The sequence below is a fragment of the Ambystoma mexicanum genome, chromosome 3p, assembly GCF_040938575.1.
Source record: "Ambystoma mexicanum isolate Mex_15411 chromosome 3p, UKY_AmexF1_1, whole genome shotgun sequence".
NCBI lineage: Eukaryota > Metazoa > Chordata > Amphibia > Caudata > Ambystomatidae > Ambystoma > Ambystoma mexicanum.
The window spans coordinates 527859523-527877587 of record NC_090925.1 but is presented as its reverse complement, the minus strand read 5'-3'; the positions used below and the strand labels follow the sequence as shown (position 1 = coordinate 527877587).

At 50.5% G+C, this 18065-nt stretch overlaps 1 protein-coding gene across 2 annotated transcripts in view; it reads right to left on the bottom strand.

The window, feature by feature from the left end:
* PCIF1 (phosphorylated CTD interacting factor 1) overlaps nucleotides 1-18065 on the bottom strand; it is a 400121-nt gene that overhangs the window by 307038 nt on the left and 75018 nt on the right. The window lies entirely within an intron of this gene.

The following is an 18065-nucleotide window of genomic DNA, read 5'->3' as shown; positions in this document are numbered from 1 at the left end:
CAGATGAACTGGTGGACAAGCTTGGTTCAGCCAAGTACCTCAGTACATTTGACCTAACCTCAGGTTATTGGCAAATAGCTCTGACAGACCATGCTAGGGAGAAAACTGCATTTTTCAACCCCTGGAGGCCTCTACCAGTTTAATGTGATGCCTTTTGGATTAAGAAATGCACCTGCGACATTACAAAGGATGGTGAATCAAATTCTGAATGGGATAGAGGACTTCTGCATGGCATACTTGGATGACATAGCAGGGTTCAGCCCTACTTGGAAAGAACATATTGACCACTTAGGATATGTACTGCAGGCTCTTGGGCAGGCCCATCTGACCATAAAGGCTAGTAAATGTCAAATTGGTCAGAGCAAAGTGGTCTACCTTGGCCATGAGGTAGGAGGCGGTGAAATCATTTTGTAACTTTCTAGACCCAGCACAAACTATCTTACCATAGGATGCTGGAGGGGTTACTTAGTATCCCTTTGTCTAGTTTCTTATGTTACATTTTTATGTTACCCTTTCTACAATTAATGGCTGGTGGCAGTGGTTTACTTTTTACTACCATTGTGTGTCTTTACCGCGGGATACGTTCGGAGCTGCCGTGAAGCACCCATGGGTGCCCATTTCGTCTTGTTGCAAAGGTGCTTCTTGAGATTTACTCTGCGCGCCAACCCAGGTTTGGTCCCTTTGCTCATTTTGTCTTTAGCGGGATTCACGAGTGAAGCCCGCCTCTGGCTCCAGTATGTCTGGCAGGGGCGGTAAGTGAGGGAGTGCTCCCTGTGCTTAAACCCCTTGGTTACAGGAATGCACCCAAAGGCGATTGGCTGGCAGGCTGTCCGGCAAGGACAGCCACCCTGCTGTGTGATTGACAGCTAGGCTGGAATGTGGGAGAAACCTGCATAAAAGGTGAGGCTTTTTGGCTTGGAAGGCAGAGTCGACCACTAGATGAAAGAATCCGAAGAAGAACTTGGAAGAGACGCCTGCTGTGAGGCTCTGCTGCTGTGCTGAAGCTCTGAATTCACCTAGAGACTAGACGACTTCTCCCTTTGAGTTGGTGGGAACAATCAACTCCAAAGTAAGTCTGTCTGGACATCTTCTCTGAGCTGACTGTACTTCCATTGCTGCTGCTGGAACTGAAGTGCCGGGGAGAGGAAGGAACAAGTTACTTACCTGTAACTGTTGTTCTCCAGCATGGGTCTGGCATGGATTCACATGCTCATGAATATTCCCCGTCGTCAGGCTGGGAATCCTCTGTAAAGAAAAAATCAGTATCAGTTTCGTTTCTGATCTGTCTTTCGTAGTAGTAACCAATCACTGATCTCTGCGTCATACTGACCACAGCCAATGACTGCCCTCTCCCTAAGCTACGCCTCTGGCAGCCATCTTCAGATTTGGTAGCACGTGAAGTGGCAGTATGACCAAGTGAAGAGCCACAGAGGGGTAGGCGGGAGGGTTCGCATGTGAATCCATGCCAGACCCATGCTGGAGAACAACAGTTACAGGTAAGTAACTTGTTCCTTCTCCAGCATGGGGTCTGGCATGGATTCACATGCTCATGAATAAAGAATACATAGCAGTACACACATGCACAACCACGGGAGGTGGCACAGGCTCAACATTAAGCATTACATCAAACTCAACATTAAGCAATTCTTACCTCCTCACCAGGCTCACCTTAGGCAAATGGAGGCCTTCGAGAGAGCCTTCCCCTGATTGACGGGTCCAAAGTTCACAAAAAGTTGTGACGTCTTCCGAAAACACTTTGTGCGGTCCACGTAGAACTTCAGCGCTCTAGCCACATCCAGCGAGTACAAAGTCCTTTCGGCCGGCGACGAAGGCGACGGGAAGAAAACAGGCAACACCAAGGGTTCGTTGAGGTGGAAGTCCGACGGCACCTTGGGCATGAAGGAGGGGTGCGTCCTGAGCACTACCCTCGTGTCGTGAAAAGTCAAGTACGGGGGCTTGCAGGGAAGGGCCTGGATCTCTCCCACTCTTCGTGCGGAGGTGATGGCCACAAGAAACGCTGTTTTCCACGACAAGAACTTCAACGGAGCCAAGTGCAGAGGCTCGAACGGAGGTCCCATGAGCTTGGTCAGCACCACGTTGAGCTCCCACGCCGGGGCCGGAGCCTTCACTGGCGGGAACGATCTGAACAGTCCCTTCATGAATTCTTTCACCAGACGATGAGACCACAAAGACGTCCACCCCGTGGTTCTGGTGTATCGGGAGATCGCAGCAAGATGAATCTTGATGGACGCGTGCGCCAGTCCAGCCTTGGCCAGCGTCAGAAGGTACGGCAGTACCTGGGGAGCCGTAATCCGTAGAGGGTTAATCTTCTGTGGGTGGCATCAGACAGAGAACCTCTTCCATTTGTGTCCATAGCATTTAAGAGTTGAGGACGCCCTGGCCTTTGCAAAAACCTCTCTGCAGTCGGCCGGTATGTCGTAGCCTCCAAACTCTAACGCTGCAGGAGCCAGGCCTGCAAGTTCAGCGACTTCGGGTCGTGATGGAGGATGGCGCCTCCTTCCCTGGAAAGAAGATCCGCGTCCACTGGCAGCTTGATTGACGGGGACGCTGACAAGTCCAGAAGGTCCGCGAACCATATCTGCCTCGGCCACGCAGGTGCGACGAGGATCATTCTGCACCGTGACCTCTTGAGCTGGTTGATGAGCCGGATCAGCAATGGCAATGGAGGGAACGCGTATAGAAACAGGCCCTCCCAGGGGAACGAGAAAGCATCGCCCATGCTCCTCGGCTGGGGAAACCTGCTGTCGAACCTCCGGCACTTGGAGTTTGTCGCCGTCGCGAACAGATCGATCTGGGGTGTGCCCCACCGTCAGAAGAGCCGGTCCACTAGATCCTGTCGTAGTTCCCACTCGTGGCACGAGCGCAGCTCTCTGCTGAGCGAGTCGGCGATGGTGTTTTTTATCCCTGCCAGATGAAACGGCACCAGAAACATCCCTTGGGCGACGGCCCAATGCCACAGATTCTGCGCCTCCTTAGACAGGGCTGGGGGTCTGGTACCGCCCTGCTTCCTGATGTAGAACATGGTGGTGGTGTTGTCGGTGAAGATCCTCACCACCTTGCCCTTAAGGGACGGAAGAAAGGACCTGAGGGCCCAAAACACTGCACGGAGCTCCAGGACGTTGATATGGAGAGACTTCTCCGTTGGAAGCCAAAGGCCTCTCGCGTGCAGATTTTCGGTGTGCGCTCCCCACCCTTCCAGGGAGGCATCCGTGGTCACTGTCTCCTGGTGGCCGGGGGTCTGGAAGTCCATGCCCGCCATCAGATGCGCGCGGGTGCGCCACCACCGGATCGCTCGTCGGAAACTCTCGTCGAGTGTGATCCTCTCCTCGAAGCTGCCCGTCGTCTGGATCCAGCGCGCGTCCAGGAACTCCTGCAACGGGCGCATCCGGAGCCTGCACAGGCGGATGAGATAAATGCAAGAAGACATCATTCCGAGGAGGGACTTGATGGACCTCACCCTGGCCGCGTCCGCAACCAGCATCCGCTGCACCTTGCCCAAGATGGCCCTCGTCCTTTCCTCCGACGGAGAGGCCAGAAGCGACACTGTGTCGAGCTTCGCTCCCAGAAACAGTGCGTCTTGCACGGGCACCAGGTGGGACTTGGCGTAGTTTATGGAGAATCCCAGGTCCGTGAGTAGTTGGACGGTCCTTGCTGTGTGCTCCACTGCGAGCTCCTTCGTCCTTGCTCGGATGAGCCAGACGTCCAGGTAGGGGTAGACGTGGATCCCCTCTCGGCGCAGCTGCGCCGCCACCAGTGCGAGGCACTTGGCGAACACCATGGGTGCCGACCTCAATCCGAAGGGAAGGGCTCTGACCTGGTAGTGACGCCCTCGGACCACGAACCTGAGAAACTTTCGGTGTCCCTTTAGGGTGGGAATATGGAAGTAGGCATCCTCCAAATCCAACGGCGACAGGAAATCGCCCTCCTCCAGTTGACCCAGGACGTGTTGGAGGGTGACCATCCGGAACTTCTGTGCCTTGATGAATTTGTTCAGTCGTCGTAGGTCCAGGATGGGACGCCATCCTCCCGTCTTCTTCTTCACGAGGAAGTATCTTGAGTAAACTCCGGAGCCCCGAAGCCTCTTTGGGACGAGCTCGATGGCGCCCTTCTTGAGCATCGCCTTTACCTCCAAGAGAAGTTGAGGGACATGATGTTCTTTCCTGGCCACGAGGGGGACGCGCGGGCACCTCTTTAGAAACTCGAGCGCGTGACCCTGAGCTAGGGCGTCCAGCACCCAACGGTCGGTGGAGATGGACTCCAACACGCTGACGAAGCTCGCCAGCCGGCCTCCCACCGGGGTGCTTCGGTGGGGGCCCGACCCCACGGCCGGTTCAGTCCTGCTTCGACTAGGCTTTGCCGCCTTGTCCTCCTTGGCGACGACGGCGGGGTCCGCCTGACTTGCCTCGTCCCCTGTAAGCTTCCTGTGACGACGAACGGGCCGCTTGACGGTAGGTGGAAAATCCGCCGCTGGAACCTTTGGAGGCACCCCGTTTGCCTCCGCCGCTCCGAAAGGGCGGCCGCCGTTGCTGGAGAACCCCAAGAGCCGGGGCCACCTCCGTGTCCGCCTTGATGGCTTGAAGGGAATCGTCCACTGTTTTCCCAAACAGGTTGTTTCCGTCGAACGGCATTTCCAAGACTCTGGTCTGCACGTCCTGCCTTGAGCCATCCACGCCGCCTCAGGCACACGCCATTGCCCAACTGGCGAAATCCAGTGTCGGCGATGTCTGTCGCAATCGTAATGGCGTGGTCCGACGCCACCTCTCCTTCCTGCAAGATCTCTAGGGCTACCGCCCTCTTGTCGTCTGGTAGGAAGTCCAGCAGGGGGGCCAGTTTGTACCACAACTCCCTGTCGTAGCGGGCTACAATAGCCAAGGCGTTGGCCGCCTTAATCATCGTCGCTGCCGACGAGATGACTCTGCGTCCCATTGTGTCTAATTTCTTTCCCTCGCCGTCCGGCGGGGAGGTTGACGTAGAGGCTGCGCCCCCCTGCTTTCTTCCTGGCTGCCGCTGGGAGACGACCGAGTCCGGGGTCGGCTGTGCCCGAAGGCCCGAGGGGGCCGCGTCCTGGACCCGGTACTTCTTCTCGTACCGATCCCTTCTAGCCGGCGTCGTGGATTAGTTCTTGAGGAGGGCGAGGCCCTCATCCCAAATATCGTCTAGTAGAGGTACAGCGAGGACCGTCTTCCTCTTGCGCCGTTGATAAAGGAAACCTTCCTTCTTCTCTTCCGGGCAGAGCTGGAAAAGCTCGGATGCCCTGGCGATCATGGAGTGAAACGATCCAATCTCGTCGGGCGGGGAAGCCCGGGTGGGAGGTGACGATGGGAGATCCTCGTCGTAAACCTCGTCGTCTGTACCCGTCGCGGCCGTGTCAGTCCCCGTATCATCCCCACGTGTCGTGGAGGAGAGCTGAGCAGGGCGCGATGGCTGAAAAGGAGGTGGAGGATGAATCCTTCTTCTCTTAGGGGGAGGGCTCCCAGAAGGGCCTGGTTCTGGGTCCCCCGTCGGGAGCAGTTCCTCCGTTGGTGGTAACGGCAGTCTCGTCCTTATCTCTGAGCATAAGGACTGTATAGCCAACAAAATGGCCGCCGAGTTGTCTTGCGGCACTGGTTGAGGGAGTTCCGACGGGCGATCAGGAGCCCCGTCGGCACCCTCGACGCCCTCGTCATCTTCCACGTCGGGGTCCCTCCCGACAGGATGGCCTTCTTCCACGCCAGAGCCGTAGCCTAAGACTTCGATCAGCTCCTCCTCAGAGGTTGAGGCCGAGTCCACAACGACCTCCTGCCCCCCCTTTTTCTTCTCCGTCGGAGGTTTCACGGGTGTCCCGTCGATGGGCATGAAAGAGGACTCCCTCCGCGGTGGCAGGGAGATTCTGTGCCCCGGGGTCGCCACCACTGGTGTAGCCTCCACAGGCTGAGCCAGGGCCGCCGCGACTGTCTCGATAGAGGCCTTGGCCGGATGGATCAAGGCTTTCACCACCTTAGGTGCGCTCACCGCCTTCTCCTTGGGGGGAGGGTCACCACCTTGCTCCCCCTCCGATGGGGCCTTAGGGCACGACCGGGGTCTCTCCAGGAGTTTCGCCGGGTGCTCGGCCTTCTTCTTACCCGAGCCAGAGCATCGTCTCGTGTTTGATGGTGCCGGGGAGGATGCGCCCTGCCTGGCGCCCGAAGAGCCCGACCGTTCGGCGCTCCCGGTGCCAGCGGATTCGCGGTGCTTGGCCTTCTCTTGGACCCCCGTCGCCGGGGCGCCCTCAAAGGTCTTAGAAGACCGCTCGGACTTCTTCTTCTTCTACTCGCCTGACGGGCTCTTTCCTTCCAGCCAGTTGGCGAGACGTTGATGGCGGTCCTTCATGGTCCGCACCGACATATTGCCGCAAAACGCACAGTCCTTCTCCACGTGCGTCTTGTCCTCATGTAGGCAGTAAAGGCAAAGGGAGTGTTCGTCCTCCTTAAAGACATTCTGAAGCTGGTATTTAGGGCAGACCCTGAACAGCTTTCCGGGCGTCGAGCTTCCCTTCTCCTGGGCCATGTCCGAGATGGGCCTGAGAAACCTCTGGAGTCCTCCAAAAGCGTGGCTCGACGAAATCTTCACCCTTGAGGGGCGTAGACGAATCCGACACGGGTCCCCGTTGATCGGATGAAGAAACGGTGGAGCTTGAGGCTCTTTGACCGAAAAGAGAAATTTTTCTGAGAAAAAACAGCACTAACGCTCGAGAGCAATAGCACGAGGATCCCAACACTTGAACGTGCGGTAAAAATCTGAAGATGGCTGCCAGAGGCGGGGCTTAGGGAGAGGGCAGTCATTGGCTGTGGTCAGTATGACGCAGAGATCAGTGATTGGTTACTACTACGAAAGACAGATCAGAAACGAAACTGATACTGATTTTTTCTTTACCGAGGATTCCCAGCCTGACGACGGGGAATATTCATGAGCATGTGAATCCATGCCAGACCCCATGCTGGAGAACACCAGATTGTGTGCGTTGCTTTTAAGTCGGACCCGAGCGCCAGGAAGATCCTCCGGACTTCCCTGAAGCAGGACTGTTGGGAAGAATTCTCAGAAATGTGCTAATTCCCTCCACCTTAGAGACCCCCAGCAACTTTGCTGGATTTTGAGCACTTGATTTTTTAACCTGGAGAGTGTGAAACCCGTTTTCCCCACTCTCTCATGTATTTTAATGTGATTTTGAACTCTGTTTCTTTTGGTTGTGGAGTCTGACAAACTCCATAGGCACCATCTTTTACATTGTGTCAATTGTGTTAAACAGCACCTTCAGTGCAGTGGCACAGGGAAGCCTTTCAAACTTCCAAAGGTTTAAATACCTTCTCTGGGATAAACTACTGTTTCCCAGAGCAGTAAAGTGAAATTGACTTTACTTACAATCGTAACTTTCTAGACCCAGCACACACTATCTTACAATATGCTGATGGAGGGGTTACCTAGTATCCCCTTTGTCTAGCTTCTTATGTAACATTTTTATGTTACTCTTTTCTCACTGAATGGCTGGTGGCAGTGGTTTTGTTTTAACTACCGTGGTCTGCATTTACCAAGGGCTGTGTTCGCAGCTGCAGTAAAGCACCCAAAGTTGCAATTTTTGTCAAAATGGCCCCAGTCTTCTTTGTTCGCCATTTCTTTGTGTAAAAGTCCTTCTTGTGATTTACTCTGAGCCAAACCCAGTTTAGTCCCATTGTTCACTTTGCCTTTGGCGGGATTCATGAGTGAAGCCTGCCTCTGGCTCCAGGGTGTCTGGGGTAGGCAGGAAGTGAGGGAGGTGCCCGGAACTCCCTGTGCTTAGCCTCATAGGAGACCCAAATGCACTCAGAGGTGATTGGCTGGCTGACTGTCCGCCAAGGACAGTCACCCTGCTGGGTGACTGACAGCTAGGTTGGAATGAAAGAGAACTGAATAAAAGTCGAGGCTTTTGGCTTGGAAGACAGAGTCGACCACTGGACGAAGGAACTGAAGAAGAATTTGAAGAGGACGCATGCTGCAACTCCTGGATCGTTGGTTTGCCTGGTGAAGCCCTGCTGCTGTGCAAAAACTCCAAATTCGTATCGACAGAGAAGTCGCTGCAAGGACAACCTCTCCCCTTGAGTTGGTGGGACCAATCAACTTCAAAGTAAGCCACCTGGACATCCATCTCGGAGTTGGCTACATTTCCACAGAGTTGCTGCTGGAAACTGTATACTCAGGGAGAGGAACACTATATTGTGTGTGTTGCTTTTAAGCTGGCCTAGACCTCAAGGAAGATCCTCCGGACTCCCAGGAAACAGAACTGTCCGAGCCTGAGCACCTCAACAGAGTGCGGGACCCCAGAAGCAAGGAAAGTCCTTCTCAACAGCTAGGAACCGGAGTGTTGCTATTTGCGGTAGACGTGAGGATCTGAAACACTGAACAGCCACTGATTTGAAGATTGCCGGTTGCGAGCGGTGACCGCCCCATTGCAGTGCAGGAGTCCCCAGAAGGCCTCCCTCTTGTCCCCATGACTGAGGCCCAGGAACAGAGAGATCTGCAGTTATGCACAGGAACAGAAGTCATCTGCTGCACTTTCTTCAATGAAAAGGTACTGTAAAGTCTGAGAGAACATACCTCTCACTGTAGATTTGCATGCATCTTTTACTTCTCACAAGTCTAATCAGCTTGTGGCCCTACATTTGATTCTTCTTTTCTTCAAAGACTTCTAAAACATTGTGCAAAGACTTTTCTACTTACCTACCAGAAGTGCTTCATCCTATATCAGACTTTTGCCCATTGACTTTGGCTTAGCCTATTGTACTGAATTACTCTTTTTAGGGGATCCAAAAGTATTTGCCTGCTTAAGAATATTTGTGGTCTCTTGTTGTTCTAATAACCTTTTCCTTATACCAACTTATAACAGTATTCTAAATGCCAACAATAAGATATTAATGTCCCCAGCACCCCAGCTATTGAAGTCACCTGAGGGTGTAGGTTGCGTCTGTGGGCCATCCCAAAAGGGTCTTTACTGATTTAGAAACTATGAGTGAACAGTATTGAAGTGTATTTGTGTGTTACTTTTTATATCGCTCCCTTCTGAAGAAGGCTTATTCTAACTGAATGATAAATTAATAATTGTTTATTCAGGAAACCTTGTGTGTAAGAGTTTATTTGAATACTTGTCACTATGAATCTCTGTGTAACTCCCCTATAGCTCACATCGACCCCTCTTGAGATAAGCATGGCTGCTCAACACGCTACCAAAACTGTGTAGTACAAGCTTACACCAAAAGGTTGGGTTTCCTATACCTGTAGTCAGAGTTGTGTGTAGTGCACCCAAAGGGTACTGCATACAAACTTTGCCTAACAAGGACTGACCAAGCCTGAGCCACCTCAACAGAGTACTGGACCCCAGATGCAAGGAAAATCCAGAGTGGTATCCGAAAATCGCAGTGTTGCTATTTGCGGTCAGACGCGAGGAGCTGAAACACTGAAGAACCGCTGAATTGAAGTTTACCCATTGCTGCCGCTGACCTTCCCATTGCAGAGCAGGAGTCCCCCGACGTCCTTCCTCTTGTCCCCACGACTGAGGCTCAGGAACAACAGGATCTGCAGAGCTGTACAGGAACAGAAGCCAGCTAGAACCATTTCTTCTAACCAGAGGTACTGTAAAGTCTAAGAGAACTTACCTCTTGTTGTGTAGCCTTACTTGCTCTCTGTTGAGACCTGTCTTGGTTAACTTGCAGAGTTGCTATAGCTTTGCCCTCACAAGCCTCCCAGCTTGTGGCCCTTCAAGTGTTCTATTTTCTACAAACATGTCTAAAAACATTGTGCAAGACTTTTGACCTACCTGCAAAGAAGATCTTCAGATCCCCTAGACATTGTGGAATTAACATTGGCTGTCACGGCTCCCTGAGAGACTCTTCTCACCTTTGACTCTGTGCTTTATCTTTTCCCCAGGAAAGAGTTACACTTATTTGACATTGGAAGGTTTTTCTAAAAGTACTTGCCGGTTTGTGAATTATTTGTTAACCTTTGTTTTATTCCTCTCTCTCTTCTACACCAAACTCAGTTTTTCTCTAAATGTACCAGTGATAAATCAACGTCTGCAGTGTCCTAGCTATTTAAGTCACCTGAGGGTGTAGGAAGTGTCTGTGTGCCATCCCCAATGAGTATCATCTGATTTAGAGAAACTAAGAGTGTGCTTTGAAGTGTATTTTAATTGTTACATATATTGCTCCCTTCTGAAGAAGGCTTATACAACTGACTGAAATAACTTAATAGTGTTTTATCAAGAAACCTTGAGTGCAAGTGTTTATTTGAATAACTGCTACTGTGAAACTCTGTGTCACAACATTACTGCTCACATGGACCCCTCTTGCGATAAGCCTGGCTGCTCAGCCACACTACCAACCTTTGTAGTTCAGCCTTATACCAAAGGTTGGATCCCCATTGCCAGGAGGTCAAGGTTATTGTAGTGCACCCCAAGGGTATTGCATACAATCTTGCCTAATAGTGCCTGTCTTCTTTTTTTGCTAACTCACGACTTGTCCTTTTTCTTAAGCCTTCTTCTGCCAAACTGGGTGGGGGGAAAAGTCCTGCTTACTCCTTTGTCTTCACTGGGCTGCCACTGGGAAGCCCGTCCAAAAGTCAGTATGTCTGGGAGGACAGGAAACTGGGAGGTCACCAAAACTCCTCAGGTGCTGGTCCTCCAGTGTCTGGTTGGATCAAGTTCTGACTGGGTCCCTGGATGTCCCCTTGGGGCAGCCACCCCCCAAAGTTTGAATATATCAAGCATGCAGATTGGCTGGGTTCCTGCATAATAGGTCAGAGTCTTGATGGTGAAGCCAGAGTCGACCACTGGAAGAGCCATTCCGAAGAGCACCTGCTGCCACCTCCAGTGACTGCCAGAGCCGACTGACAGAAGATAAGACTGCACGACTTCCTCCCTTGGACTTGTGGGCCTAACCAGTCTCGAGACAGCTACAGTTTGAGCCATCCCACGAGGAGCTTGCGAAATTCCAGGCCTGCAATATCCGAATGCCCTGGGACCCCTTGCACTGATACAGTGCATTGTCTCGCCAATCGCGGTTACGGCTGCAAACTTGCAGGCATCTGTCTGGGAATACAGAGTCTGCATCCCGATTGTAGAAGTCCCCTCAGCTGGGTCATGAACTGAGAGACGGAAGACAGTCTGCCGGGTGACAACCTTTGCTGCTACAAAGCCTGTGTCGAGACTCTACAACCTGGTGCAACGAAGATAGTCTGCTTCGCATCCCTTTGACTTGTATAATAATCCGACAGTTGCTGGAAAAACACACTTCTTTCATATGCCCGTTTCACCTGCTTTACATAAAATACACTATCACATTACAGGAGATAAAGTGATGGTTAATCTAGATTCTCTTGAGGTATAGCGGGTAAACTAACTGTCTATGTACGAGCAAAACATGGCAATTCCCTGTAAAACTACAAAATTGTTCACTTGACTTTTCTCACTTTAACATGATTATTTCTGGAACACAGTCTGTGTTCTCTTGTTCGCTTAGTTACATTTCTGTCACATTTGGGCCTTGGTATTTTTCGATGTGCAGATCCATGATTTGTAGGGAATAAAGCAACCTCTATTGAGTGTAATGCTGTTCGGTAGATCAGGTTTGGATTTCGCATTGTTCCAGTGTGGCAGTTACAGGTCTGCATAAATACATTGGAATTTTTAGCATTTCCTGCCATCCTGTCAAAAATATTCAAGACCTAGCATTTCGGCCAGTTCACATAAGGGTTCCTGGCATGTGTGAATCTCTATGCCATTTGCGGGGAGGGGTCTCTCAAGGGAGCAGATAACTTATATCCCATAAATTCACCCCTGTTTTAATAACTGGTAAGAAGTGCAAGTCATGAAAGAAGCAATGCATTATTCTGGTGCCCCTCTGCTTTAAACTGATTTAAGCTAGTGACAGTCTTGGTTTGCCTTTGGTTTTCCCCTACACACTCAAGTAGCATTTTTGTTACTTTCCAGGCATCCTCTGAACAGGTTTTTGGCAGTTGTTGGTTATCTAACTGAGTTATATACATGCATAAAGAGGTCTGCGAAACGCTCTACCGGTACGAACACCGTCATTGACCTGTTCTTGGGTGGATGGCCCCCGGGAGCTTCTCAACCACGCTTTAGCTCACTATGCTTTCCACAGAGGAGAAATTTCCATATGCATATCAGTCTTTGTCCCACCCAAGGTAGTCCAGCAACGAAATGGTAGGCAATTCTCCTCCGAACAAGAGTACTAACAGCAACACCAGACACGTGTTTCGGCCTAGTCGGGCCTCATCAGTGAGGTGGAGATGTGCCTCTCTAAGCAGTGAGCAAGGGGTCCACATCTGGATTGCCCTGGTAACTTAGGGCGAGAATCCAAAGTACCCATAATTTGCATAAAGAGGTCTGGGAAACCCTCTACCGGTATGAACATGGGCCATTGACCTGTTCCAGGGTGGATGGCCCCCGGGTGGGTCTGAACCACGCTTCAGCTCACTATGCTTTCCACAGAGGAGAAATTTCCATACACATATCAGTCTTTGTCCCACCGAGAGGCACAGCTCCACCTCACTGATGATGCCCAACAAGGCTGAAACACGTGTATGGGGTTGCTGTTGGTACTCTTGTTCAGAGGAGAATTGCCTAGCATTCCGGTGCTGGACTGCCCCTTGGTAGGACAAAGACTGATATGCAGGGATATTTCTTCTCTGTGAAAGGGACAGTGAGCTAAAGACTTGGTTGAAACTCTCCTGGGGGCTTATCCACCCACGAACAGGTAGATGGGCTGTGTTTGTGCTGGTAGAGAGACTCCCAGAACCCCCTTTGGTTTGCATATTAAGTAACTTTGGGTCTCACCCTAAGTTACCAGGGGAATCCAGACGTGGACCCCTTGCTCACTGTTCTCAGAGAGGCACAGCTCCACCTCACTGATGATGCCCAACAAGGCTGAAACATGTGTATGGAGTTGCTGTTGGTACTCTTGTTCAGAGGAGAATTGCCTAGCATTTCGGCGCTGGACTGCCCCTGGGCGGGACAAAGACTGATATGCAGGGATATTTCTTCTCTGTAAAAGGGACAGTGAGCTAAAGACTTGGTTGAAACTCTCCCTGGGGCCATGCACCCAAGAACAGGTCAATGGGCTGTGTTCGTGCTGGTAGAGAGACTCCCAGAACCCCCTTTGTTTTTAGTTATATACATGCACAACAGTATTTTTTACTGACCTTGAAATATGTAACGTGTGCCTTAGTGTAGTATTGTAATAAACTAGTGTTCTTTTAAATAAAAAAAAAATAAAAAACATACCTGTGTGGATCTTTTCCTTATCAGTCTGGTAACTTTTTAACCGTACTACACAACTGTTCCCGCCCACCCCCTTCCTCCTTAGTTCAGTCTTGCTGCTTAGTCGACGCTACTTAAAAGATTGGATTTCCTCAACTGGGTTTGTGAAAGGCCTTGCTAGCCCTAGGTTGGCTCATTCCTGACTTTAGACCGGGACAATTATACAACCGCATTAGAGTTAATCTCATTGCACCATTGCTCGTGACCTACACGACGGGGCAACACATGTATTTGTGGACACATCATCTGATGGTACCACTGGCTAGAAGGACATGAATGCAACCGATGTCTACATCAATCTTTACGATGCAGACTATTTCTACAATGTCAGACTAATGAGTTGCAGAAAAGACTACTGGTGTGTAAACACAGTTTACGGTCACACAACGATACAGGAAATTCAAAATAGGGATAGATCCCACAATCAAGCCACTGCCCGCTGAATATGCAGTGGAGATTTTGAGGCTCACCCATCCTATCAAGAGGCAACACACACTGGACAGTTGCACTCCATCCTGATGAAGGTTGGCTAGAAAATTGGGGCAAGGTGTTTCCCACCCACAGTGGACTAAAACCGAAACACGTGTCGACAGAAGAAAAAAACCCTGTAAAAATACAGCGGGCCACATCTAAAACACATGAGATTATTGAACTTGAATTTTCAAAAACTGGATTATTTGTTTGGGAACAACAATTACCCATATATGAAATACGTGTTAGTATGAAGATGGCGTGTATGAGTTATGAATGAATTATGAATGATGGGAGAAGCTGTTTGTAGGTTGAGCTTTATTAGTATGTAAAGGGTTTATTAGTTAGCACGAATTGTTTGTGTTATGTGAAATAAACATTATATTTTGCAAAGATTTTGAAAACTGAAGTAGAATCCCGTCATTTCAGCTCTATTGGTCCACATTCTGTTTTTGAGTCGATACAGAGCAACACTGTTAGGGAGAATTCCCATTTCTGTGCTAATTCCCATCAACCTTAGAGACCTCCGCCCCCCCCCAGCTCTTTTGCTGGCCTTTAGGACTTTTTAATTTTAACCCTGGACTGAGTGAGACCTTTTTCTCACTCTCTCACGTGTTTTGGCCCGATTTGGATTATGCATTTCCACAGTTTTTTTGAGTCTGACAAACTCAATAGGCCTCTCCTTTTGTATGTTGACAGCACCTTTAGTGCAGTGTCACAGAGAAAGCCTTTAGATTTTACATAAGGTTTAAATACATGTTCTTGTGTGAACTACTGTTCCGAAGAATAGTGAAGTGAAATTCACTTTACTTACGTGTTCTCTTTGTAGGTCCAGCACACACCATCTTATGTGGTGTGCTGGGGGGGATAACTAGTAGCCCCTTATCCTACAATCTTATGTAACATTTGTTAATGTTACCCTCACTACTTTAAATGGCTGGTGGCAGTGATTTAAATTTTCCTACCATTGTGATTTTCTACCGCAGGCTGAATCCTCAGCTGCAGTATAGCACCCATGGGTGACCATTTTGACAAAACGGCCCCAGTCTTTTTTCACCATTTTCTGTTTGTGAGGTCTTTCTTGGGTTTTACTCTGCGTGCCAAGCCAGGTTTGAGCCCTTCAGTCCTAAAACCCGCCTCTGGCTCCAGTGTGTCTGGAAAGGCAGGATGTGAGGGAGGTTCCCAAAGCTCCCCTCTCCTTTGGCTCTAGGAATGCCTGAATGCAACCAGTCCCGATTGGCTGGCTGTCCTTCCAGGACAGCCCCACTGCTGTGCGATTGACAGCCTAGACTGTGCATGAATGGGAGAAAGGCGAGTGTGTTGGGACTAATGTGAGAGTTGACCACTGGAAGAAACACCAGACGAAGAAACCATGAGCAAAGCTTGCTGCATCCTCCTGGACCTTTGAATTGCCTGGTGAAGCCTTGCTGCTGTGCTGAAACTCCTCTTACTGATCGACAAGAGAAGCTCCGCAAGGGACGACTTCTTCCCTTGGGTTAGAGGGACCAACTAACCACGAGACGAACTCCACTGGACCATCTTCCCTGATTGGCTGTACTTCTTCGCTGCTCCAAGAAAAAATAGCAAGGGGTCGAGAAATCCATAGTCGAGTGCAACGTCTGCAATCCGGCCAGAAGCTCCAGGAGTCCAAAGACCCTCCATAAGCAGGACGAAGAGAGCTCGAGTCCCCTCACCAGAGTGCAGGACTCAAAGAGTGAAGGAAGCCCACCCGGTATCAGATCCGCAGTGATGCTGTATAACGCGCGGTGAAACCGCGAAGTGCCGCTGATCCGAACAGAGCCCGTAGCTGCCAACGACATGCAAATGGCTGCCGGAATCCTCCAGACATCCTCCCTCTTGTCCCCACAACTGAGGCTCGGGAACCCATGATATGCATTGAACATCCGTGAGGACCTGCTCCTTAACCTCGATTCCAACACTCCCTGTGTTCTCATTCTGCTCGATCTCTCCTCTGCCTTTGACACTGTCAACCATGCCATCCTGCTCAACCGTCTCCGTGATAACCTGGGTATCACTGGTCAGGCTCTGGCTTGGCTGACCTCTTTCCTTTCCGGTCGACCCTCCCAGGTCCAAATGGGCTCCTTCCTCTCTGACATCTTTTTCTCCACCTGTGGTGTCCCCCAGGGATCCAACCTCTCTCCCTGGCTTTTCAACCAGTATCTGGCACTCCTTGCCCACCGCATCGCCGCTCTCTGCCCCCACTTCCAGTGCTATGCGGACGATACCCAGCTCATTTTCAGGCTACCCTCGGCCTCCTCCTCTCCTTCCCTCATCTCCGACTGTCTGTCTGCTATCCAGGAATGGTGTGCTGCCAATGACCTCTGCCTTAACGCCAGTAAGACTGAGATTCTACTCATCGGCACACCCACTCCCTCCTTCCCTGCAGCTCTCTGGCCGGCCTCCCTTGGCCCCCTTCCCGCCCCTACCTGCAAGGCTAAAAACCTCGGGGTCATCTTCGACTCCACACTCTCCTTCTCTCCTCATATATCTGACGTCTCTAAGAAGTCACACTACCAGCTGCACCTCCTCAGAGGTATTCTTCCCTTCCTCTCCTTCCCCCAGAAGCTCACTGTCTCCCGAGCCCTGGTTCTCTCAAGGCTGGACTACTGTAACAGCCTCTATCTTAATCTGCCTGCCTCCACTCTCCGCCCTCTGCAACTTATCCAGAACAGAACTGCGAGACTTGTCCTTGGCCTCAAGCCCAGGGACCGTATCTCTCCAGGACTGAAATCTCTTCACTGGCTCCCAGTGGCTGCGAGGATTAAGTTCAAAACCCTCTGCATTGTCCACAAGGCCTTCTGGGGCCTGGGGCCTAAATACCTTCAACTCTCTCTTCCTAAATATCTTCCTTCACGAGCCCTTCGCTCATCCGTCTCCAACTCCCTCATGGTCAGCCGCTTCTCGAAGCAACGAGCTGGGGGTAGATCTCTCTCCGCAGCAGGGGCCTCCCTCTGGAACAGCCTTCCTGCCTCCCTGAAACTTGAGGAGAACCATCTCCGGTTCCGGAAGTACCTCAAAACCTTCCTCTTCGCTTCTGCCTTCTCTCTCCCTCTCCCCTGCTAAACCTGCTTACTCCCCACTGAGTTCTGCACTAAACCTGCATCTGGGCCACTCTCAGCGACCTCGGTCCAGGGCCCAGCCACTCTCCACTTGCACTGCCTCCCTGGCTCCCCCTGCACTGTGGGACTGTCACTGTATCCCTACAGCCCCCCTTCCCAGCACTTCTCAGCACTTCTCAGCACTTGCTCTGCACTTACCTTGCACTTGCCACCAGCTGGCCCTTTTTATTTATTATTTTATTACGCTACTTACCTTGTACTGCACTTCCCCCCCACCTCCTCCCCCTGCACTTTCTCCTTTTCCCCTTACCTCTGCACTTGCGCGATCTGAATGACACCTGGCCTAGTAGGATCGTTTGTCTGTTCTTCCCCTTGTTTCCCTCCCTCCCTGCCTCGTCGCGCCTTGAAACACTTGTGTATAGGCGCGTTACAAATACCATATCATATCATATCATATCATTGCTGCAACAGGACAGAATCCAATTGGACCACTCTTCTTCATACCAGAGGTACCGTTTAGACTTGGGGTACTTACCTCAGTGTTTTTAGCTGCACTTTTCTCAGTTGAAACTTGCACTGGCTACGTTTGTTGGAGTTGATTCCAGCTCTGTTTTTCACAAGTGTAACAGCTTGTGACCCTACAAGTGATTTCGACAAAACTCTAACTTTGTGCAAGACTTTTATTAACAAGAAGTGCCTCAGCTCCATAGACGGTGCTCCAATTTACTTTGGTTGTACTGGCTCCCTACAGACTCTTCTAGTCCATTGACTGATATTTCTGTCCCTCATAGGTGGTAACTTCTTTTTAGACTTATTGCTGGGAAAGGCTTGTCTAGACTTCATTGTAAGATTTAAGTATACTCACATGCCCTGAGAACCCGTTTAACCTTTTGCCTTCCTTTAACCTTTCCTTTATACAACCTCAGAATCTGCAAAGTGTAACTAGTGTGATATATACATGTCATTACTTGTCTTGTGATTGAAGTCACCTCTAGGTGTAGGAATTGTGAATGAAGCATATCCAAAGATTACCCACTAACTTGCTCAGATTCTGAAAAGTAATTTTAAAGTGTATTTACGTTGTTACATGAATTGCCTTTTTAAAGAATGCTTATTTAAAAATTGATATTATTTATAACTGAAACCTTGAGTGTAAGTGTTACTTGTATTGC